Genomic DNA, 26,458 nt, shown 5'->3' with positions numbered 1-26,458 from the left:
AATGATTTTTTTTTCAGATAGAGGTTTAGTCACAGTAAATATATTCTAGGTATGTCTAAGTTATGCATATGTTATATCATTTCTTACTGCATTTTGGAATTAAGAAAGCTAAGTCTTAGAGAATTAAGAGCAAAACAAAACTCATAGCCAGTAAGTGATAGACCGAAACTTAGTCATAACAATGCTTATGTCTGAATCATTATTCTATGCAGCCGCTCCAATTAATCTCCATCATCCATTTTCTTAATGTAACACAGGTATCCTATATGTTAAATACCATCCTTGTCTATCACTTTCTCCCAATCACTTCAACTTATAAATGATAGGTAAATAACATCATGCCAGATAATTTGTATGGGGAGAAGGACAGCACACATGTCCATGCTAATGGAAACTTTAGAGTTGTTGATCAAGTGAAAGTCCTATCCAGGAGTCGTGAAAGTCCTATCCAGGAGTCTGGACCAGTGTTGGGGGAAATGAAAGCCATGGCAAATTAGGCATGTTCCTTGGACAGGCTAACTCCGTAGTAGGAAGTGGTAGGTGCTTGGTCGTTGTTGAGAATGTTTACAAAGGCTTTCAGTGTCACATCTTCATTACTAGCTGCCTATATAGAAGGAAAAGCCCAGAATTGAAGTGCTATCTCTATCAGACAAATAAGCTGTTTATGTTTTCTTTAGAGCACCTGCCTTCCAGAGGAAAATATAAAGCACCAGCCAAACAACTTAATCTGCTGTCCTATGTGGTATTGTTCTCCTACTAAAAACTGGAAGGAACAATCTCTCTGTTCTTTTTTTTTTTTAAGATTTTATTTATTTATTCATGAGAGACACAGAGAGAGGAAAGAGAGAGGAAGAGAGAGAGACAGAGAGGCATAGACACAGGCAAAGGGAGAAGCAGGCTCCATGCAGGGAGCCTGATGTGGGACTCAATCCTGGGTCTCCAGGATCACGTCCTGGACTGAGGGCGGTGCTAAATCGCTGAGCCACCTGGGCTGCCCCTCTCTGTTCTAACCTATGTATTATTGCTGACTTTGTCTCTTTTCTAAAAGGCCTGAAGCCAATAACCAGTCCTCATAAAATTAAAGTCATATTATATTTTATATTTCTTTTTACTTTAATAATCATGTTGTTGTTGTTATTTCTGAGAGAGTGAAACAATTGTCTCTTTCTCTAAAGCTCCAGCATTTTAATTTCTTCTTTTAGGTTAGTAATTCCAAAGTGTTTCTGCACTGATTATGGTTTTACTAACTGTGCCATAAGACAGGAAATATCATAAACATAAGAACAATGGAGGTCATTTATTTGGTCTATTTCCAAGAAGAGCAAGGCATAACTGTAACTATTGGGTATAATCATAATTGAGAATATTAATCTCTGGGTTCAGGTTGAAGTTTTACTGACTCCCCTTGGCAGTGTATTCCATTTTTTTACTAAAATGTCAGATATCATTTCTGATATTTCACTTAAATGTTTTAACTTTATGTGATATGTTTTGTTTCTGGCTTTTAAAATGCCACATCCTCTCTAATCAAGTCCCTTTGTTTTACCACTTTTTTTGAAAACTAGACACTTGGTCCTATATACCAAAATAAGAGAGATAGTCAATGTTCAAAAAACACACATTTTTATTAGAAATATACCTCTTCCAGCTTAATCAATGCATCATTACTAATATATGATGTATTTTACCTAATTATTTTGCATATTGTCTGACAATAAACTCAGTAATGTTAGGGAATTTGCATAGGACTTAACCACTCTTATATCTCAATAGCAAAGAACAGCCCTGGACACACATCATAAAGTAGCCTCAATTAATATTATTTTAATAGAAGAATTGATAATATTCACAAAGTCCTAACCTGTTGTGCTAATTGATAAGGCATTAGTAATACCATAGATACTTTATACTCATGGAGTAAAAGCACATAATAAAAATTGCTTACAGTCAATATTTATGAGCTCTTTGGCACATTCCTTGTATTTGATAAATTGAAAATTCTAGAAACAATAAAATGTTATTTTTATTTAATAATGCCATGTAGCCTTTATAGTTATTTCTGAATCTGGCCTGCTGTGCCATATAGTCAGTTACTCTAGAAACTGGGAAATATAATTGTTGTTACTGTGACTATGGTTGAAACCAAACTCATTGTTGCCCTCCACAAAACTCCACAAAAGTAGAATTCTGCTAGTAAGGAAGAAGGGGAGAATGGATACCCAGCTGCTCATGCTTCACTTCTCTAGAAGTGTTCCGTCATTATTCCTGTGGTCAACATTTCAACCCTGCTTCTGTGTAGACCATAGAATTATTTTTTCTATTAGTTTCAGAGGTAGAGTTTAGTGATTCATCAGTTGCATATAACACCCAGTGCTCTGTTGGTAAATTGAACACCAATAAAAAATAAATTTATTAAAAAAAAAAACACCCAGTGCTCTTTACATCAAATGCCCTCCTTAAAGCTCATCACCCAGTTACCCCATCCACCTACCCACCACCCCTCCAGCAACCCTGTTTGTTTCCTGTAGTTAAGAGTTCTTATGGTCTGTCTCCCTCTCTGATTTTGTCTTATTTTATTTTCCCCTTTCTTCCACTATGATCCTGTTTTGTTTCTTTATTTCCACATATGAATGATATGATAATTGTCTTTCTTTGATTAGCTTATTTTGTTTAGAATAAAGCCCTCTAGTTCTATCCAAGTCACTGTAAATGTAAGATTTATCTTTTTTGATGGATGACTAATATTCCATTATATACATATATACATACATACATACCACATCTTCTTCATTCATCTGTCAGTGGACATCTGGGCTCTTTCCATCATTTGGCTATTGTGGACGTTGCTGCTATAAACATTGGGGTGCAGGTACCCCTTTGGATCACTACATTTGTATCCTTTGGGTAAATAGCTTAGTAGTGCAATTGCTGGGTCTTACAGTATCTCTATTTTTAAATTTTTTGAGGAACCTCCATCCTGTTTTCCAGAATAGCTATACCAGCTTGCATTCTCACCAACAGTGTAAGAGGGTTCCCCTTTCTCTGCATCCTCACCAACATCTGTTGTTTCCTGAGTTGTTCATTTTAACCATTCTGTCTGGTGTGAGTAGTATCTCATTGTGGTTTTGATGTGTAATTTCCCTGATGGCAAGGTGAGCATTTTTTCATGTGTGTGTTGGTGTAGATTACACAGATTATTAACTGGGTTTCCTACTGTCTTGTAAACACTATTAGTGTTTATTTCAAGAAATAGACACTACTGAAGCTCTTGCAAAAGGAATGATACTTGAGTCCAGCCTTAATTGCAAGGAAAGATTCTCATAAAACAAATAGTGAAATGGCATACTAATCTTGTGTCAGAATTTCTAGCAGAGGTCTAATAAAAACAACATTAGTTTATAAGTATCTACAAAACCACTGAAAGCCATATGCCCAGAGGACTCAAGAGATGTAGCTGACTGCTCCCTTTGACACCCATGTGCTTTCATATCAAACAGTCTAGAAATAAGCCATTAGCCTAGGTGAAAGTGCTTAGTACAGTTTCTTTTCCTATCCCACAGCAGGGAAAGAAAGACCCTGAGAGCAAGTGAGCAGTATTCTAAAAGAACCCATCAGAGGTTCTTCCTGAATGTATCTCAGGGTAAAGCCAATACTTACACTATGATCAAGTTCAGTCATTAGTAGCTAAGAAAGAACTTCAACTGCACCAATGGTTTATGACTTCTTGCTTTTCTCCATGTAATTTACCCTCCCCATACTGCAACCCTGCAACAGTCCGAAAATGAAGAACAGGACTAGGTGGAAAAGAATACACTGCTTCCAGTTTGCCAGATTTGCCAACAGTGGGTCAGATTTGATCTTAAGGGAGAGTATAAGGTTTGTACTAGATATAAAATTGAAGCTTTATTTTGAGTTTGAATTTCATAATGCCTAGCAATGATTCTTAATAAGGGAAGCAGGACTGTTGCTTTAATCAAAAATTATCAGAAAGCAATTGGAACCGTCTCAGATACGGTCAGTGGGTGTGGAAAGATCATCAAACAGAATGTATATTATTAATGGTAGGGGGAAAATGAAAAAGTTTACTACTTCTACCTCACTGAGTTTCACCTTTTTCAAAAGATTGCTACATGCACATATGAGAAAGTCAGTATTATTTGTTCATCAAAAAGGTGAATTTTTCATATATCTCTAAGAACATGCTTTTTCCTCTCATGCATTCTGCTCCAACTGGGGACTATCTCCAATATCAGCACCTTCTTGCTTATTTATCTTATAAGGTTCATCTCAAACACCACTTTATCCTTGAAGAAGTCCTTGATTTCTAATAATCCCCACCTCCTGTTTTTAATTATAGTATCCATCACCTCCTTCCCAGGAGTTTAATTTTTTATCTCCATGACATGAAACATAGAAATAAAGAAAGAAGTAAGGAGCTTACAGTCTAATGGGGGGAAAAAGTCACATAAACAGTTTCAGTGCAGTGTGAAGTGATTGCATACAAAATAAAACAACCTGAAGAAATTATTGTTATTTTTTTATTATTTATTCATGAGAGACACAGAGAGAGAGAGGCAGAGGGAGAATCAGGCTCCATGCAAAGAGCCCGACATGAAACTCGATCCCAGGACTCCAGGATCACACCCTGAGCTAAAGGCAGGCACTAAACTGCTGAGCCACCCAGGCTTCCCAAATTATTGTTCTTTACTGGAATGGAGCCATATGATCTCATGGAAAAGCGAGGAGTCAGCACTGATGAAAGATTCAGAGAAGGGGATGCAGGATGTGGGTTCTGACAGACGTCATGGGCTAATTAGAAACTCTTCATTCTCTAACTTAGATACTGTCTCTTAACGAAAAGGGAATTTTCTCTCCATTTAAAGCTGTCGAAACAATATGGAAATAGAATATAGTCATATGGAAAGCCCTTAATAATGCAAAAACATGCAATGCAAATTTTCAAAAGTGTAAAATACATGGAGGAAGAGAAAGTTAGTAGCATGACAGAAGAAAATTAGACATGAGAGATAAAGTCAAACTACATTAATAACAGAATGCTGGAGTTAAATTCTAGAACCTACTTTTTCTAAAGGCCCGAGAATGCAGATCCTCCCTACAGCTTTTGTCTCTGTATAGCCTGGTATTTTTTTCTCACCTACTGGTGGGGTACAAGGTACATTTGAGATGTCTCTGAAGGCCTCAGAATTAGCCTCCTCTTCTTTAGCTGCATTGGATGGGGATCTGTTTCTTGTGATTAAAATACAACGACAGACAGAAATGTAAATAGCTATTTTTTTTAAATAGCTATTTTTAAAAAAGAAAAACAGCTAAACTAAAAAAATTGCATATGAAAAATGCTATTAATAGAGATCCAAATTATGTTAGTAGAGGAGAAAGTAAAAATTTTAAGTATTGTGAAGATCAGTAGTGCCTTTTTCACCTTTATTTTTACACTCTCTATGAATAGAAAAATATATTACAGATTATAGTTTCTCTATCAGTGTTTATATGAGTTTAAGTATAATAAATCATTAGTGAACTCCTTTGTGACCAAATACTGTGGAAGAGATAAAGATATAATAAGTAATAAGAGAGAACTATTGTTTTTAAAGGACTTACTATCTGGGATGCTGGGGTGGTTCAGTGGTTGAGTGTCTGCCTTTGGTCATGATCCCGGGGTCCTGGGATCGAGTTCCACATTGGCCTCCCCACAGGGAGCCTGCTTTCTCTGCCTATGTCTCTGCCTCTTTCTCTGTGTCTCTCATTAATAAATAAATAAAATCTTAAGAAAAAAAATTAGAGTTTAAAATGTCCAGCCTGTAAACCCAAGGTCATCTTAAAAAAATAAATAAAATTAAAAAATTAAAAAATTAAAATTAAAAATTTAAAAAAAAATAAAGAACTTACCATCTGTCCAGAAAGGAAAACACCAATTTTTTTTTAAGGCAACAAGACAGATTTTACTCATGCTAGTGCTATAGTGGAGAGAGACTCCTGTACAAAGTGAGCTCAATTCCAGGTAAGACAAAGGTAAATGAACTTGTAAAGGAACAACAGACATCGAACAGAAAAAGGGTTTGGGGATGTGAAAAGGGGGAGACAAAAGAGGGATCAGTGGGCTACGGAGAAAATGAAATACCAGAAGAGGACTGAGTGAAGAATTACTGGAGATGGTTTGGCAAAGTGGGTTGGGACAAAAAACATTTTGTGATGTGATTGTACTGTACTTTCTTGAGCAAAAACTGACCACAGGGCCTGGGATCACTTTTAGGGACACGAGTGTGGAGATAGGAGTAAAATCTAAGTAATTAACTTCTGGGAAAATAAATATTTGCTATAGAAAGGGCAAAATTAGGGATGCTTGGGTGGCTCAGCGGTTGAGTATCTGCCTTTGGCTCAGAGTGCGATCTGAGGTCCCCGGAATTGAGTCCCACATCAGGCTTCTTGCAGGAAGCCTGCTTCTCCCTCTGCCTGTGTCTCTGCCTTTCTCTCTCTCTCTCCCTCTCTCTCTCTCTCTCTCTGTCTGTCATGAATAAATAAATAAAATCTTTAGAAAGGTCAAAATTAGTTATAAAAGAAGTAGGCTTTCTTATTTGTTTAATGCTTATTTCTGTTACTTGGAAATCTTTCCTAAAGATCCTTCTTACTCACACTTTCAAGAAGTGTTTACTTCTACAAAGAGTAAGTCATGAAGCCTTAGCTAAATGGCTACACGATCTTGTGAACAACACATTTCATGAGAAAATTTGAATTTCCTTAAGAGACATTATTAATAACAAATTGGGTAAATCACTTTTTGTCTGTGATCAGTGTGTCTTTGCCCATATAGAGGAAATACATCAGACTTTAGTTCTTCTCCCTTTGGACTTACTCTCATAGTCCTATAGTACCAAAGTCAACCCAAATATGTTCATCAATTTCATAATGACTATAAAATCATCACTTGTAAAAGTAGGACATAGAGTAAAAACTGATCTGAATCAGGGTCTTAGTATGGTATTATAATACAAGTACTAAATATTGCCTCTGTTTTACTGTCAAGAATTCAAAATAGCATAACCACTTTATTTATAAAAATAGTTCTATATGGTCTAAGTTAGTATATCTTGTAATTTGGTGGCTTGGCTAAATTATTTTTAAGTATCATTCTAGCATTAAGCAAACCTAGAAATCTTAGTTATTGTTTCCTCAAATTAGGTTTCTGGGAAGCCCCAGAGGCTGTTGACTATTTTTATAGAAAATGCCAAGGAATGCCCTTTCTTTCTTAAAAGCCCAAAAGATGTTAATAACTTTTCTTGATTGTCTGTTTTTTATAATAGTAGACATTTCTGCATAAATTTATGGATTTAAAGTTACCAGATTTACCAAAAGATTTTATTTATTTATTTTTAAATTTTACTTATTTATTTCAGATAGAGCAAGAAAGAGCATGAGCAGGGGGCAAAGGGGGAAGGAGAGGCAGACTCCCCACTAAGCAAGGAGTCCAACTTGAGACTTCATCCCAGGATGCTGGAATCATGACCTGAGCCAAAGGCAAACACTTAAATGACTAAACCACTCAGGTGCCTCTAATCCAAAGATTTTATTTAAATCAACACACAAAGGATCATTCAAAGGTAAAATCCTCTTTGCAATTAGCTGAAAAGTAAGGTTACTTTTGTTTTTATGAAGAACTTCACATATTTAATGTTTACAGTTTGAGGAGTTTGGACATATGCAAAAAACTGTGATACCATCACTGTAGTCAAGGTAATAGGCATATCCAACACCTCCCAAAATTTCCATGTGTCTTTTTCATTTTTGTTTTGTTTTGCTTGTGGTAAGAACACTTAACATAAGCATTATCCACTTAACTTTCGAAGTGCATACTACCAAATTGTTAACTATAGGCACTGTACTGTGCAGCAGATCTCTAGAACTTACTCATGTAGCTCAACTGAAACTTTATTCTTATTTAACAACTAAGAATACACAGTGGGAAATGGATTGTTCAAAAATTGGTGCTGGGAAAACTGGATATTCAATTGCAAAAAATAAATAAAATTGTACTCCTACTTTATACGGTACAAAAAATCAACTCAAAATCAATTAAAGACTTTCACAAAAGACCTAAAACTGTAAAATTTATAAGGGTTACCTTTAACTTTATTCCAAAAAAATCTTTAATTTATTTTATCAAGAGAAGTTTAACAGAGAAAAATAGCTACAGCAAGTTGAAGTTACTGTTCCTTTAATATAATTTCCCTTTGCACAATAATGAGAAGAAGCCATTTTTTATTTGTTTTGCTCTTTTGTAAAATGTAATTAAAATATATTTACCACAAACCTAGCTGACTACATGGGTAGGTCCTCAAATTCCCAAATTTGTATCAGCTCAAGGAGATAAAAGGAAAATGAGGTATATAAAACATTAATTAAAATGTGGATATCAAATAAAAAAATAAAATAAAATAAAATGTGGATATCTTGAAAGTTTCCTTGAATCTTCATTTTTTATTAAGCTTTCATTTCTCCATGCCTTTATATATTTTGGAGCAAAATGGTTATTTTTTATACAAGTCAGTGAAGCTCATTTTAATGTTAATTACAATCAAAAGCAAATGACAAAAGACCATTGGGACATTAACAATTGTGATATTATATTAAGCCATTACCAGCAAGGTCAATTGTTAGAGTTCCTTTTGACTACAAAATATTTAGACCAAAAATAATTATCTTTCTCTTTTTTACTTCTCATATCCATGTTGTACATCTGATTGAAGTAAAGTATTCTAAGTCAGAAAAGGTAAAGAATTACTTTGATATGTTCTTTGAATTTCTCAACAAAGTACAAAAGTTAAACTCTTTAAAACCTACTAAGTGACCTACATAAACTAAAACATTTTGGAACAGATAAATCAAAGAAAGAATTCTTTGAGACAGAAAATAGATCTCCTTTGGTGAGCCACAGAAACTATGCTTTTTCATCAGAGAAAAGCTATACTTTTAACAGAAGATATTTATAGAGCTTCCTTTTCTGAATATCTTTTAATAAAAGATATCTAGTCTTCTCCTCAGGGTCAAAAAGCCAACCTTTTCTAAAACCCACAACATAATTATTTCCACTGGATTACAATTGGACTAGAAACATCAGAATTTTTTTCTGATTGTTATAATGCCATTCTCTTTCTCTTCTCTAAGTGTAACTCAGTATATAACTTCAAAATATGTATCTCATAGATATTCAGTAAGATATTAGATGAGTAATAAAATAAGAGTTTCTAGTGAACTACTGTTAAGGCAAAAATGATGGTTCATCATTACATTTCTCAGAGCTTCTGCTATCATTACTTAATATAGGAGGTATGGGTCCTAAACCAGGAGTGAGATGGAGAATAATATTTAGATTTTCCATTTTAAACTTCATTAACCTGATATAAGTATTCACATTTGTCTAAAAATACTCCTCTAGATTTAAAAGTTAAAAGCAAATCTCTAATTACCATATATGCTGCCATTTCTTTTACTCTACAACATTGCCACTGAAATACCAAAAAAGGACATATGTGTATATGTGTGTGTTTGTATGTATGTGTACGTGTATGTAATTTTTCAATACATTGCTCATTGAAAAAAATGTATGGCATCCACAGAAGGAAATGCAGAAATCTTGAGGTACAAACCAACACTCAGGGTAGGTTTCAACGTGGAATACTTGAGAACCCCAATTACCTAGAGTTTCAGCTTTAATGTTAATACACTTCATTGGGAAAAAAAAAAAAAGGAGAATAAGCCTTAATGGGGAATTTAATAGGCAATTCCCAGATAAAGCTAGTGGAGGGAGCAGTAGGATACTGGATCGTATCACCTTTGACGCTGGGTACAAAGGGAAGGAGTAAACTCTTTTAGAAGGTAGTAATAATATCAAACTAGTCCTTACTTGGTAAATGTGTGAGTAGATAAAAACAAATACTGCCCATATTAAAGCACCATATTTTTTGAGATTGAAATTAATAATAAAGCTAAAATACTGGGTACTTGGTAATGTAGACATTAAAATAATAGTGCCTTTAATTCCTTGTAATACTTTATAGAAGAAAAAGAAATTTAAATAACTTTAGAATTTTTAAGTATACAAAATGAAACCTCTACAATAACTATCATATAAATAGAGAAAGAATACAATGTCAGACTATCTAAGGGAAAAGAATCAGACTGCCTGTCACCCACATGAAAAAGGAGAGGAGAGGATAAAGAAGATGTGGCATATGTATACAATGGAATATTACTCAGCTATTAGAAATGACAAATACCCATCATTTGCTTCCACGTTGATGGAACTGGAGGGTATTATGCTAGTGAAATAAGTCAATCAGAGAAGAACAAACATTATATGGTCTCATTCATTTGGGGAATATAAAAAATAGTGAAAGGGAATGGAGGGGAAAGTAGAGAAAATGAGTGAAAATATCAGTGAGGGTGATAAAACATGAGACACACCTAACTCTGGGAAAGAACAAGGGGTAGTGGAAAGGGAGGTGGGTGGGGGGTAGGGGTGACTGGGTGACAGGCACTGGGGGGGGGCACTTGGCAGGATGAGAACTGGGTATTATGCTATATGTTGGCAAATTGAACCCATATATATATATATATATAATTTTAAAAAGGAGAAGAGGTACCTTCATCATCCTAAATAAGGGGAAACAAGGCAAAAGTAAGAAAATCGATCCCATGAAAGTACAAACTAAGATGGTAGAAATAAATCAAAGTATATCAGTACTACAATGTAAAAATTGGACTCACCACTTTGGTTAGAAGAGAAAAATTATCCAACTGTGTGAAAGGTTGGGTTTACCAAGAAAAGATTTTGATGTAGAGTTTATCATAAAGGATGTTTATTATGGAAAGCCCTTGGGGATAAGAGCCCTATAAGGGAAAGAAAGAAGCAGCTTTGGGAATACCAAAAAGTTAAGTTCAATAGAGACCCTATGACTAACCCCACAGGGAACACTGGAGGTAAAATGACCTTTCTGTGTTTTCCTGTATTGGGTGGTGATATTGAGGTCTACATGGTCATTCACCAGAAGCAGGCCATCTCAGGATCGGGTCACTTTAGATTCTCTCCAACCTAAAGGGGCTGGCAAAATGAGTGTTTAATTTTGGAATATTATGATTGGTCTAGTTATGATTTTTACCTAGAACCAAGTAGGAAAAAACAGTCCCCAAACCAAAGCCAAAGCAGCAGAAAGTAAATAATAATGGTAAAGGCAGAAGGCAGACTTTAATGAAATTTAAAACAAGAGAGCAAATAATAATAGAAAATCAAGGAAGCATCCTTGATCCTTTGAAAACATCGATAAAACTGACAAACTACCAAGACTGGCAAGGAAAAGACAAAAACACCAACTTCAGAAATGAAACATGAGATACACTACAGACCCTTCAGATGTCAAAAGAGTAAGTAACTACTCTAGTCAACTCTATATACTTACATTCAGCCAATTAAGACTGTGTATGATTGGTGAAGAGACAGACCACTAAGCCAATGGGACAAAATGGAACCCAGATAGAGAGCTACACAAGTATGCCAAATGATCACTGATAAAGGTGCCAAAGCAACACAAAGAGAGAGAGACTTTTCAACCAAAAGGACTAATACAATTGAATATCCACAGGAAAAAAAGAAATAAAAAGAACATTGATCTAAACCTGGCACTTTATACAGAAATTAACTAAATGAATCAACATTTTAAATGTGTAAAGCTATAAAACATTTAGAAAAAAACATAGGAGAAAATCTTTAGGATCTAGGTCTAAGCAAAGAGTTCTAGATGACACCAAAAGCATGATCCATAAGAGAAGAAAATTGATAAACTGGAATTCATTAAAATAAAAAAAAGAGAACTTGTCTCTGCAAAATCCCTGTGAAGATGATGAAAAGACAAATTACAGACTACATACCTAATGGAGGACTAGTATCTGAATCTCAACAGAAAAAAAGTCTGATTAGAAAATGGGCAAAGATATGTAGAGACATCTCACCAAAGATGATATACCTACAACAAATAAGTAAATAAAAAATTCTCAATATTGTAAGTCATTAGAAGAGTACAAATTAAAACCACAATGAGATATACCTGCCCACAAAAAAGACTAAAATAAAAATAGTGACAACACCAAATGTTGGCAAAGATGCAGAGAAACTATATCACTCATATGTTGCTATTGAAATTCTAATTCTGAAAAGCGTTTTAACTGTAACCATCAGTTTGTTCTACGTGATTAGGAGGCTATTTCTTCATTTGTCTCTCTCTTTTTTCTTTTGCTTCTTAAATTCCATGTATGAGTAAAATCCTGTTATTTGCCTTCCTCTGACTGACTTTGTTTAGCATTATGCTCTAGAGATCCATCTATGTTTTTGCAAATGGCAAGATTTCATTCTTTTTTTATGGCTGAATAATATTCCATTGTATATATATATATACCACTTCTTTATCCACGTATCTATCTATGGACATGGGCTGCTTCTGTAACTTGGTTATTGTAAATAATGCTGCAGTAAACACAGGGCGCATATATCCTTCCAATTAAGATTTTCATATCCTTTGAGTAAATACCAAGTATTTCATCCAATATTTCATATCCTTTGAGTAAATACCAAGTAGCACAATTATTGAAGTAGTTCTATTTTTAATTTTGGGGGGGGAACCTCCATACAGTTTTTGGTAGGGTCTGCACCGTTTGCATTCGCACCAACAGTGTGGGAAGGTTCCCCTTTCTCCACATCCTCCCCAACATTTGTTGTTTCCTGCGTTGCTGCTTTTAGCCATTCTGACAAATGTGTGATGATATCTCATTGTGGTTTTGATCTGCATTTCCCTGATGTTGAGCATCTTTTCATGTGTCTGTTGGCCATTTGGATGTCTTCTTTGGAGAAGTGTCTGTTCATTCTTCTGCCCATTTTTTAATTGGATTATTTGTTTTAGGGGTTTTGCGTTGTATGAGTTCTTTATATATTTTTGATACTAACCTTTTATTGGCTGTGTCATTTTCAGATACCTTCTCCCATTCAGCAGATTGTCTTTCAGTTTTGTTGATTGTTCCTTTGCTGGGCAGAAGATTTTTATTTTAATGTCATCCCAATAGTTTATTTTTGCTTTTGTTTCCCTTGCCACAGGACACATATCTAGAAAAAGGTTGCTATGGGAAATGTCAAAGAAATTACTGCCTATACTGTCATCCAGGACTTTTATGGTTTTAAGTGTCACATTTTAGGCCCTTATTCCATTTTGAGTATTTTTTTTTTGTATGGTGTAAGAAAGTAGTCCACTTTTGCTTTTTGCATGTAGCTGTCCAGTTTGTCCAACAACATTCATTGAAGAGATTATTTCTCATTGCATATTTTTGCCTCCCTTGTTGAAAATTAGTTGACCACAGAATTGTTGGGTTTATTTCTGGAATCTCGATTCTGTTCCATGGATCTATATGTTTCTCTTTTTTGTGCCAGTGCATGCCATTTTGATTACTACTAAAATTTGAAATCCGGGAATGACACCTCCAGTTTTGTTCTTTTTTCAAGATTACTTTGGCTATCTTTTGTGATCCTATACAAATTTTAGTACTGTTTGTTCTAGTTCTATAAAAATGCTGTTGGTATTTGATAGGGATTGCATGGTAGTATGGCCATCTTAACAATATGTGTTCTTCCGATCTTTGAGCATGGAATTTCTTCCCATTTGTTTGTGTCATCTTCGGTTTCTTTCATCGGTGTTTTATGGTTTTCAGAGTAAAGGTCTTTCCCTCCTTGGTAAGTTTATTCTTAGGTATTTTATTACTTTTGATGCAATTTAAGTGGGATTGTTTTCTTATTTTCTCTTTCTGCTAATCCATTATTAGTGAATAGAAATGCAATGGATTTTCTGTACATTAACCTTGTATCCTGCTACATTACTGAATTCATTTATCAGTTCTAGTAGTTTTCTGGTGGAATCTTTAGGATTTCCTATATCATATCATATCATGTGCAAATCATATCATGTGCAAATAGTGAACATTTTACTTCTGCCTTGCCGATTTGGATGACTTTTATTTTGTTGTTGTTGTTGTCTGATTGCTGTGGTTTAGGACTTTCAGTATTATGTTGAATAAAAGTGTTGAAAGTGGACATCCTTATTCTATTCCTGACTTTGGGGAAAAGCTCTCGGTTTTTCACAATTGAGTATGCTACCTGTGGGTTTTTCATAAATGGCTTTTATTATGTCAAGGTATGTTTCCTCTAAACCTACTTAGTTGAGGGCTTTTATCATAAATGGTTATACTTTGAAAAAGTTTTTTTTTGCATCTATTGAAATGATTATATGGTTTTTATCCTTTCTCTTATTGATGTGGTGTATCATATTGATTGATTTACAAATATTGAACCATGCTTGCATCCCAGGAATTAATCCTGCTTTATTAGGTGGATGATTTTTTTAAGTATTGTTTGATTTGGTTTGCTAATGTTTTGTCGAGGAATTGTGCATCAATGTTCATGAGATATATTGGCCTGTAGTTCTCTTTCTTAGTGGTGACTCTATTTGGTTTTGTTATCAGTGTAGTGCTGGCCTCACTGAATGAATTTGGAAGGTTTTCTTCCTCTTTTATTTTTTTGAATAGTTTGAGAATAATAGGTGTTAACTCTTCCTTAAATGTTCAGTAGAGAACTGTAAAGCCATCTGGTCCTAGACTTCTGTTTGTTGAGAGCTTTTTTTTTTAATAATAAATTTATTTTTTATTGGTGTTCAATTTGCCAACATACAGAATAACACCCAGTGCTCATCCTGTCAAGTGCCCCCCTCAATGCCCGTCACCCATTCACCCCCACCTCCCGCCCTCCTCCTCTTCCACCACCCCTAGTTCGTTTCCCAGAGTTAGGAGTCTTCATGTTCTCCCTTTTGTTTGTTGAGAGTTTTTTATACTGACTCAATTTCATTGCTGATGATTGGTCTGTTCAAATTTTCTATTTTTCTGGTTTTAATTTTGGGAGGTTATTGGGAAACATATTCATTTCTTCTAGGTTGTCCTGTTTGTTGGCATATAATTTTTCATACTATTCTCTTACGATTCTTTGTATTTCTGTGGTATTGGTTGTTATTTTTTACTATCTCATTTGTGATTTTATATGAGTCCTTTCTCTTTTTTCTTGATAAGTTCAGCTAGAAGTTTACCAATTTTGTTGATTTTTTTCAAAGAAGCAGCTTCTGATTTCATTGATCTATTGTTTTTTAATTGCTATTTCATTTATTTCTGCTCTAGCCTTCATTATTTCCTCCCTTCTGCTGGTTTTAGGTTTTGTTTTGTTTTCTTTTCTTTTTTCTAACTCCTTTGGGTTGAGGTTAAGTTGTTTATTTGAGATATTTCTTACTTCTTGAGGTAGGCCTATATTCAAAAAAAAAAAAAAAAAAAAAACTCCCCTCTTACAACTGCTTTTGCTGAATCCCAAAGGTTTTGAACTGTTTTCATTTCATTTGCTTCCATGTACTTTTTTATTTTTTCTTTTATTCCCTGGTTGGTCCATTCACTGTTCAACAGCATGTTATTTAACCTCCATGTTTTGTGGGGGTTTTTTCCAGATTTTTTTTTTTTTTTTATTGTGGCTGACTTCTAGTTACATAGTGTTATTTAGAAATGGTGCATGGTATGACTTCAGTTTTTTGTTTGTTTGTTTTATTTTGTTTTTTAATTAGTTGAGGCTTGTCTTGTGGCCTAATATATCATCTATTCTGGAGAATGTTCCACATGCATTTGAAAAGAATGAGCTTTCTTCAGTTTAAGAATGAAATATTCTGAATTTATCTGTTAAATCCATCTAGTCCAGTGTGTCATTCAAAGACATCGTATCCTTGTTGATTTTCTGTTTAGATGATCTGTCCATTCATGCAACAGGGGGTGTTAAAGTCCCCCAATATTACTGTATTACTATCAATTTTTGCCTTTATGTTTGTTCTTAATTGTTGTGTGTATTTGAGTGCTCCATGTTGGTTGGATAAATATTTATAATAATTATACCTTTTTGTTGGATTGTTCCCTTTGTGAATCCATAGTGTCCTTATTTTTCTGTTGTTATGGTCCTTTTTTTAACGCCAATTTTGGGATGTCTGGGTGTCAGCAATTGGGCATCTGCCTTTGGCTCAGGGTGTGGTCCCAGAGTCCCAAATCGAGTCCTAGGATCAAGTCCTGCATCAGGTTTCCTACGTGGAAACTGCTTCTCCTTCTGCCTGTGTCTCTGCCTCTCTCTCTCTTTCTGTGTGTCTCTCACGAATAAATAAATAAAATCTTTAAAAAAATTAAATTAGCCAACATATAGTACAACCTTAGTTTTAGTGGTAGTGTTCAATAATTTATCAGTTGCATACAATATCCAGTGCTCATTATATCAGTTGCCCTCCTTAATGCTAATCACCCAATTACCCCATCCACCCAACTGCCTTCCCTCCAGCAACCCTCAGTGTGTTTCCTATAGTTAAGAGTCTCTCATGGTTTTTCTCCCTCTCTGATGACTTCCCATTCAGTTTCTAATATTCCTGTTTCTTGTAATCCACCAATGAATGAAACCATATGATAATTGTCTTTCTCTAATTGACTTATTTCACTCAGCATATTTCACTCCAATTCCATTATATGTCAATGTGAATGGTAAGTATTCATTCTTTCTGATGGCTGAATAATATTCCATTATATATATATATATATATATATATATATATATATATATATATATAATGTTTCTGATTGAAGGATAAGTTTCATTTTTCTAACAGTGAGTGGCTCCTTCAGAGGTCAAATTAAAACTATTTTCTACTAGAAAGAAGGCAAATTTGCAAATTATCTCCTGGAAGCTAAAGGCATCTGAGACTCACATACCTGTTTAAATATTAAATATCATTTTAGGAAATAAAAGCTATCCATATGATTTTAATTCTAATTTGCACACTTATACACTAAGTTTTAAGCTTCTTCAAAGACGTAAGTGGAAATATTTAAAATTTCCACTGAGAAATAAAAAAAAAAAAAACCACAGTGATCAGTGATTTGATTTCTAGCTTCTCTTCATGAATTCATTGAGTGTTAAGTACTATTGTATTTTTATGGATGGAATAGTTCCATAGGATATCATCTCCATGTATTCAAAACAGGATACTGAAAACCTGAAAACTAGCCTTTTGAGATAAGGGTGCAGAGAGTAGTGTGAGATAGAATCCAACTGAAATTTAATTATCTTAGCATTCTTTTCACCATGATTATGCTAAAAGAAAACAAAGGCCAGCGAGATGAAGAAAACCAGGTAAAATGAGAAAGCTTCTCACCTGGTAGAATTATCTACTTGAATCTATGACATTATGGATATGCCGACTCACAAACACTGAAGTATTGACTTGAAGTCTCTGGCCCTCCTGGGACCTAAACATTTCTATATTTGTGGTAGACTTCACCTATATTCGTATTAATACTTTGCCCAAGTTGGCAAGAGATTATTATTATTGTTTAAACCATCAGCTGCTGTGAATAAGAAAGGAGGTCAGCATAACATAATAGAGCATAATTACAGATGTCTTTAAGGCAAAGAGAGAGGTGGCAATGACAATAGAAAGCTGATTTAACTTTATGTAACCAGTTATTCAGAAAACCTATATAACTTTATACTGTACTGATAATATGTATCAATGAACTAAGATAACCCTTTGTGTTGAATAGAGAAATAAAGAGGCCACTATAGTCAGACCCCAGAAATGATGGGATAGGGGTGGGATGTTCAGGGATATCAGGGAAGTGTAAATGGCACACCAGATGTGTAGAGCTATTTAATCATTTGTGCTGTCTCTTGGCCCTTGCTGGTGGAGTCGTACCTTCTCTTCCTTTAGTCTCTAAAGGATATAGAAAAGACTGCGATAAATGGATTGGACACTAGTAAGCTTATTTTTAAAATGGGAATTTTGCGTTCACAGCCTGGCCTATTACTCAGGGAATAATTTTAGTAGAAAGTTAAGGTTATCATAGTAAAATCATCCCTATTTTAACATTCTCAGGGTAACCTTGGCTTCTGAAGAAGATTAATTTATATAAGATGTCTACTATAAAATTTACAATAAAATACACAAAGTGTTCCATATCAGAATCTTCTGTATGGTGACTATAAAAGTCTGAGGGGTTAGAAAGATTTGCTGCACTCATGATTTTTGTGTATTTTCTTCTAGTATACTTTGGAGATAGTTTCCTGGTAGAGAATAAATACCATATGAATATAACATATTATTTGCCTTGGTCCTTGTTGTATTCAAGCAGAAAGCTTATTCTTACCAAGAATAATACTAGTTCTGGGACTAGCCTGCAAGTAAAGCTGAAATGTATCCCAGTACAGTCACCTTCACTCATTTATTCATCCAACAAAATTGAGTACTCCATGTGCTCCAGATACTGTTAGGGGCGCTGACAGTTATTCAGTGAACTAAACACATTACTCTTATGGGCTTACATTCTAATGAGGGAATATATTAACCTAAAAATACATGCTAAAAAGAAAAAGAAATACATGCTTCGCTAGTTAATAGTAAGTGCTAAAATAATAATAATGATAATAATGGTAAGAAAAATAATAGTAGTGAACAGTCATGTAAAGGAGTAAGAACAATGGCAAGGGTTGAAGTCAAAGAAGTGGTGGGTGGAGGCTGCAAGAGTCAGAGCAAGTAAGACTTGATGCCCTAGTAAATTATCTTGAATAATAGGGGAGTCATTAGAGTTTTGAAGAGAAAAGTGCCATTATCTAGAACAACCTTGAAAAGGACTACCTCAGGCGATTTTGTGGATAGTAGACAAATATAAAAATAGTGAGACCAGTAAGAAGACTATAACAGTAATTCATGTGGCTTAAACTGGGGTGACAGCAATAAAGGTGGTAAGGTGAGAAGTGATCAGGTTCTGGATAAATTTTAAACCCCTTACAAATAGGATGTGTTGAAGGAATGATAAGTGAGAGAAAGAAAGCAGCCTAGAAACTCTAAAAGTTTTAGTTTGAGCACTTGGAATAGAATGGAGGTGTCATTATTGAGACATAGGTGAGGAAAGAAACTCAGAAGTCTGTCTGGAAACATTGACATTGATGGCATTATCAGATATGCAAGGGATGCTCAGTGGGCTTGCTGAATTTTCATGTCTGAAGTTCAGAAGAGAGAATGAGGCTGCAGTTATAAATTGGGAAAGCCTTAAGCATATAGATTCTATTTAAATCCGTGGGATGGGATGATATCATTTAGGAAATAAATGTAGATAGAGACAACTTAAAGTTTCATTATAGTTGATGTGTTTACATAGCAAGATACTAGTTCATAATTTAGGGCTCAGGCCAACTGGCAACTGGTTGCCCATGTCTGAGCATTAAAAGGGGAGGAGGAACCAAAACCTTCTTCCTTTTGTTTCAAACCTACTGAGCTACCATAACATCTTTAATGAGGGTGGGTGGGTAGGGGTGTTATCCACAAAAGAGTCTTCTACCCTACTGAAAAGCTGATAGCAGTGGTGGTGATTGTGGCACAAAATAGAGCTTTGCTGGAGAGCCAGATCTGAGTATTCAAGTTTGTGCTCCTATTTCAATAGGGCAATGCTGATTGATTCAAAGATATGGGCAAGAAAATCTGTGATTCTTAAAAAGACTTGGGGAGACTAAATCCCGAGAAAGGACGCTACTTCCTAAGAAATTGGCCAATGAATGACGAGAGCCATTGTCATTTAAAATATAATGGTGTATATTCAGGAACAGTCACAGCTCTTAGGACCTATAACATTGTTTGCAGTTAGCACCAGCTTTGTGGAATATGATTTCTACAATTTAGAATGCTCATTTGTAATAATTCACATTCCTTGTCAACCTTGTTTATATAGCTTTTCCAGCTTGCAGACCAATAATGAAGAAAGATATAAAGATACCATTTTTTTCAAGATTTGCTAGATTGGTATTTGTAATGCATCGATATTGTTGTCCTCTTTAAAGATTCTCTTTGCTCTTCCATTCATTTGGATCATTTTTCAGAGAGCCAATATGTAGAATAATTTTACCTGTCTTCTGGGTTTGTTCTGTGTTTTAGATCATAGCAGATGACAGTAGAATGTTTTATTGCTGATAGTCATTGAGTGAAAGAGAGCAGGGGGAAAGGCCTAGTCTCAGACTTCCAACTTCCCTCCACTCATTGTTGTGATGTGTGTTTGTCAAGAAGCTTTGGCTTCACATTTTTAAATTTTTCACACTTGCAGAGAAAGTGAAAGCAATGCAGTCCTGGGCATGTATAGTTAGCTATGATGACTCTCTATGAAGTAGTCCATTTATCTATGGCCGCCCAAGGAAAACCATGATGCATAAAATCCCTCATTCTAATAGATGGGCAAGGAACTGGATGTCTTTCAGCAGTGTTCCCTTCTTTAGAACCCCCACAATACCGCCTATGAAAGAATGATCCAGTAATCACAAATTGGGGTAATAGAGTAAAATAAATGATTAAAAAAAGAGGAAGAATTTAAAAGAAAAGGAAAGGAAGAAACTAATAAAGAGGCAGAGAGTACAGTACTAGAACTCAAACTGATTTTCTAGTACTTACCCTACTCCTAATTGTGTGACCAAGGGCAGGTCAGGAAACTCTATTAATTTAACATAATAATCTGCCTAATGAGGTGTTATGAGATAATATATGAAATTGTTTAAACATAATATAAAAATGCCGAATAAGCTTGTGCAGAGCATAGCAAAGTAACATATGTAAATTACTGTCTTTTTTTTTTATAAATTACTTTCTTAATAATAAAAGCTACATATTTTATCCAACATATTATGTACCTTTTTAAAATCATTAAATGATTTAAATATTTAGAAGTGTTGCTCAGTTGATTAGCTCATTAACTCATCAATTAGTTAGGAAAACTAATTTGTATTTTAATTTAATGTATGTTAAGTTACATCTTGTTCAATGAAGGGCTCCCACAGAACTTTTACCAAACATAAATATCTCTCAGAACCATAGCCCCATCATCAGGCTGGTGCATCGACCAGGACCATGTGATCTCTGTAGGTGGCCAATGAGGACTTCTTTAATGAATGACTGTATCAGTAAGCTATAAAGCTTTAACAAAAGAAGAGTCTCTTTACTGACACTAACCTAAAACCATTGCAGAGCTACTTCAAATTGTTCAGAATCCCCACTTTCACCTTTCTTTCTACATTTCTTCTTTTTTTAACCACATAATCTAATCAAAAGCAAAGATACAGTAAAAAAGCAGAGTCCAAATACTATTGACCAAAAATCACATTTTACCACCCTTTTATTTGCAAAAGGTAAAACTATAAATGTCTATAAAAAATAGAAAGTCTTCCTTAGATAAATGTGTATTTATTTTAAAAGCCTGTAATTTTAACTTATCTTGAGTATATTTTATCACCTAACAAATACAAATTTTGTCTTTTATTTAGAAAAGTCATCAAAGTTTTTAATTTAATTTCAAACTTCCTCAGGATTTTTGTCTTCAGAGTAAGCTAAATAAAGCTGGTGGTGGCAAAAATATATATATTTTAGTCTGCCCATGTTATTAGTAAAAGCAGAAGTACATATCAAAACTATTTTATATACAAATACACATCACCTAGGCAACTTTTTAAAATTGGGACATGCACAGAATATTCGAAATGAGGATCAATACAGAATTCCATTAAGTCCCCTGGTGGACAGAGGAACATGATAAAATTCTTAATCATTGCACACACAGAAACTTCATTTTTTATTTTGAATATTTATTAAAATTGGTTCATTGTTCTTTCAATGACAATATACTTTTATCTCCTTTTAGTAAAAATCCCTTACTGCCCGTTTAAACATTGAAACCACAAAGGTGAAGATCCAGGGAAGTTTTACTGGGGAAAGGGGGCTTCTCTTTCAGAAAGCAGCACGTAAACTGGAGAGAAGACCCATTTGCTCACTTAAGTAATCAAGCATTCGCTTTTGAAATTGAGGATTTCTCTTAGCAACAACAGAATACTTTGTAGTGATATGCAAAGGTCTTATGGGTTAATTAGGCTTATATAGGCCAGCTTGTCACCTAACCAGAATTTATAAAATTGATTTCATGGGTAAAACATTCTGGGATTTAAGCCTATTATTTCCAAATGAATTCTTGTAAAATGACGTGTTTCCTGGAAGGGGTCTGCAGTTTTGACTTTACACTGCCACTCACTTCTATGATAAACAGCTTGTTCGATTATGAGTATCTTGCCAAGGGTAGAAAACCTGTATGTCGAAGCTAAATTGTTTTCCATAAATATTAATTTGCTTATCAGATTAATTCATTGTTCATCGGATAGGGCACAGAAAAAAGGACAGCTGATACTTGAAGAATCTGGAAGATAGGTCTTTAGAAAAGAAAGCAATAAATGTCTAGACTGTATGGGATTCTGGTATGGGGTAGGGGTTTTTTTAAGATTTTATTTATTTGAGAGAAAGAGACAGAATATGCACAGGAGAGAGCATGAACATGAGAAGGGGTGAAGGGCAAAGGGAGAGGGAGAAGCAGACTCCTGGATAAGTCGAAAGCCCAATGCAGGGTTCCATCCTGGGACACTGGGATCATGACCTGAGCCAAAGGCAGACACTTACCTGACTAAGCCACCCAGGCCCAGGCACCCTGGTATGGGGCAAGATTTAAGAGCATGGAGTGATATGTGGCAGAGTAGTAGCAGCAGTCATTGGGCCAGTGGAGAAGAAAGGATAAAGGGAAAAGAAATGAATGAAGCCTAGTGGACAAATTTTCACCTGCTTAAAAATCTTGTCTAGAGGGATCCCTGGGTGGCACAGCGGTTTAGCGCCTGCCTTTGGCCCAGGGCGCGATCCTGGAGACCCGGGATCGAATCCCATGTCGGGCTCCCGGTGCATGGAGCCTGCTTCTCCCTCTGCCTGTGTCTCTGCCTCTCTCTCTCTTTCTCTCTGTGACTATCATAAAAAAAAAAAAAAAAAAAATCTTGTCTAGAGCCAGCTTTGGTACTTTGTGTCTAGTCTGTGAAGCCTGTTATTAAATAAATATGAAGTCTCATATTAAACAGCCAGAGTATTCTTGCTCTGATTCACTAGGGCCAAAGAAATGGCCCTTATCACTTTCAAAGCATTTTCTGTCTTCAGCTATGTACCTGATTTCTAAAGTCAAATATTCCAGACTGATGACTTTTGCATTGACCCTTAAGCATATCAAAGTCCTATATGCATTTTTAAAAACAAATTTCTAAATTAAATGTCCAAAAGTTACTTTGAGTTCTTTGCACCAGATGATGAAGCTGGTAAAACTATAGGAGCAATTAAGTTCTATTTGACTGTTTCACAGTGTCCCAGGGAAAGTGCTTCTGGCTTCATCATTTTAGTCAGTTTAAAGGAGATTGGACAAGTCACTAGAGAATCTACTGTGAAGAGCTGCCTCCTGGCTGTGGACTAAATGGGCAGCTCTAGCAGGACTTTCCTCTCCATGATTTTGTTACAAGTGACAGCTGTGTCCCTAGTGCAAAAATAAAAACTTAAAGCCACCCACAGAGTTCTCTCCCAAAATAATTTATTGCCAGGAGATCTGAATCTGATCTAGAAAGTTCTTTTGTTTGTTTTTAACTTTTTAATATTTTATTTACGTATTCATGAGAGACACAGAGAGAGGGACAGAGACATAGGCAGAGAGAAACAGGCTTCCTGCAGGGAGCCGGATGAGGGACTTGATCCTGGAACTCTGGGGTCACACCCTGAGCCGAAGGCAGACCCTCAACCACTGAGCCACCCAGGAGTCCCTATTTTTTGTTTTTTAAATGGTAGTTTAAATCAGTGTATTTTGACATACAGGTGTTTGAGGATATTACACACATTTCTGTAAACTGTAGAATGGAGAAATCGAGTCCTTGGGATTTCGAATAGCATGATAGTGGTTGTCTCCTAAATTCCCTGATGATTCTCAACTCAGGTGACTAAGGATATATCAGATTCTGTACATGTGTATGGGGTGGGGAGGAGTAGCAGCCTAGGGATCCTGTCCTCTGCCAGCCCCCCTACAGTATAAGAATCACTGCTGAGGATTGCATAACTGCCAATCAGGACTTGTTATGGTGGCCTTCTCTTACTACTATCTGTTTCCAATTCCTTCATCTGAACAATAGAATATATGATTGCTTCTGATGGACACAGTTATTAAAAATAGAAGCAGAATGAATCTAACTGGCATTAAATCTTGAAACACAGTAGTTTTAAAAAGCTAAATATTAAAGCACCTCCATGCAATTAACAAATGAATGAAGTCATGCCATTTCTGCTACTATTATTCTGAACAAACTAAGCAACTGATATAATCAGACAGTAACACTTTATATATAGCCTTGGGAGGTTCAATCCGCCTTCTTCTGAAAGAAGTTTTGAGGTTGGTATAAATCCACAGAGTACCTCCTAATGGATTGGCTGGTTACAGAGGAACCATCTCTTTAATCAGATGTCTTTTTAAGGTGGAGCTGCTAGTATATTCTGCTAATCATGACTAACTCCAGTATTTCATTGTTCCACTTCAATATTTCCATACTCCACTGCCCCACGTGTCTAGTTTCAAATCTTTCTGTATTCACCTGCTGTATCCATCTGTATCCATCTTTCTTACATGAACTTTAGTTTCCTTAACCACACTCCACTCTTGTCTGGTCTGTTTCCTGACTACTATGGCATGGAGTAAGATACTCAAAATCTGTAAAATGAGGATGTTATTAGCACTTGCTTCATTGAGTTGTCAGATGAGAGAGAATGATGCATGTTAGGCATGGTTAAAATTAAATAAAATAATGAAATTCCAAGACTGGGCTTGGAAATTCGCCAAGCAGGCAAAACGATTTGAGCCACACAAGTAAAACTTAATTTAGCTTATTCTGCAAAACAAGCAAATTTTAACTTGGGTCACTTCTTGTGCATGTCTCTGATAATCATAAAAGAAGCATAAACTATCTCCCTAAAAATGGTTTAAGATAAATCCTTTTAACCAATCCTTTGTTTTCTGGAAACCCCAATCATTGTAAAAGTTAAACAACATCCTCACTTTCCCTTTATAAGCCACCCTGTAATGTCATACCCCTGAGCTTCCTATCAGTCTTTGAATTGAAAGCTCCCAGTTCATTAACTGTTTGAGTGTGCACAGTAAACTTTTACTAATTACTATTTCAGCGATCCAGTGGTTTTGCTTATGCTATTTCTGAAGTGTGGGCAGTACTTAGCATAGGAAACTGCCACTGTAATTCTCACAAACAAATGTTTGCTATTTTTAGTATTATTTTTTATGAGCAATAATATTTTCTGTACATCTCAACCTGGCCTTTGCAGTTTTCACTTTGGTATCATCTCAAGCTATGCTTTCCATGGAGTCTCAGCTGAGCACAAATTTCACCAAGGTTCCCGTCAAAGCCCCCTTAAGTTTCTAATCATCTCATTGTCTTCTTCTATCTGATTCTGTCTTGTACTTGATGGAATGCTGTCCATAGTTCCACTGTTAAATCTCACTTGTTTGAGAAGGAAATGGTAGGCAATATCTAGATTTTATCTAAATGACAGGCTGGCAAACTACAGATTTTAGATATTTAATGATTAATGGTCACCATTAACTGGAATACTCTTCTGTTTTTGAGTTCACTTCCTTGTCAGAAGGCCTTTATTCAACCATAATATATATTTTGATGTCTTCTTGGAACTTCATACTTTATCAGCATATACTCTCAATATAAAAAATAGCCTGTTTATTGAAAATCTGCTTAAGAGAACTTTAATGAGTCTAGATCTGTATTATCCCTTATGGCAGCCGCATATGTCTATTTGAATTTAAATTTAAATCAAAAGGATATGAAAACAAAAATCAGTTCCTCAGTCACACTAGCCACATTCAAGTGCAGCAACACTATATGTGGGTAGGATCTACCATTATTAAATAGCACAGTATAAAACACTCTGTCATTAAAAAATTTCTACTAGACACTGCTGATCTAGAGAAAAGTAGCTTATATTCTTATTTATCTAAAGTAAAACCCTCAAAACCCATAGTACAAAACAGACATTAAAAAAGAAAAAAGAAACTAGCCTTATAGGTGCCGTGACCTAGCAACCAGAAGAGAGACCAAGTAAATACCCTATTTCTCTAAGTGTTTGGACACATGTTGTTTCCTGGGGGAATCAATTTGGTTCAAACTATTAAAGAATCTGCCATCAGACTGATGCTTCTTAATTGTGTCAGCAAGCCTGTTCATGGAACAAATTAGAGACCTTGAAAAAGCATCAGCTGTATCAGGAGACTTGTGGATCTCCTTGGCATTTCATTGCTCCAAATAGTGAGTGAATTGCCAGCTGCAATAAACTGGAAATATATGATCTCCTCAACTTAATTACTTAATACAAATTTGGGTGGAGTATCTAGTGAT

Source organism: Canis lupus, chromosome 23 (genome assembly GCF_048164855.1).
Source record: "Canis lupus baileyi chromosome 23, mCanLup2.hap1, whole genome shotgun sequence".
NCBI classification, from domain to species: domain Eukaryota; kingdom Metazoa; phylum Chordata; class Mammalia; order Carnivora; family Canidae; genus Canis; species Canis lupus.
The sequence above is the reverse complement of the archived record's forward strand: the minus strand, read 5'-3'. Positions refer to the sequence as shown.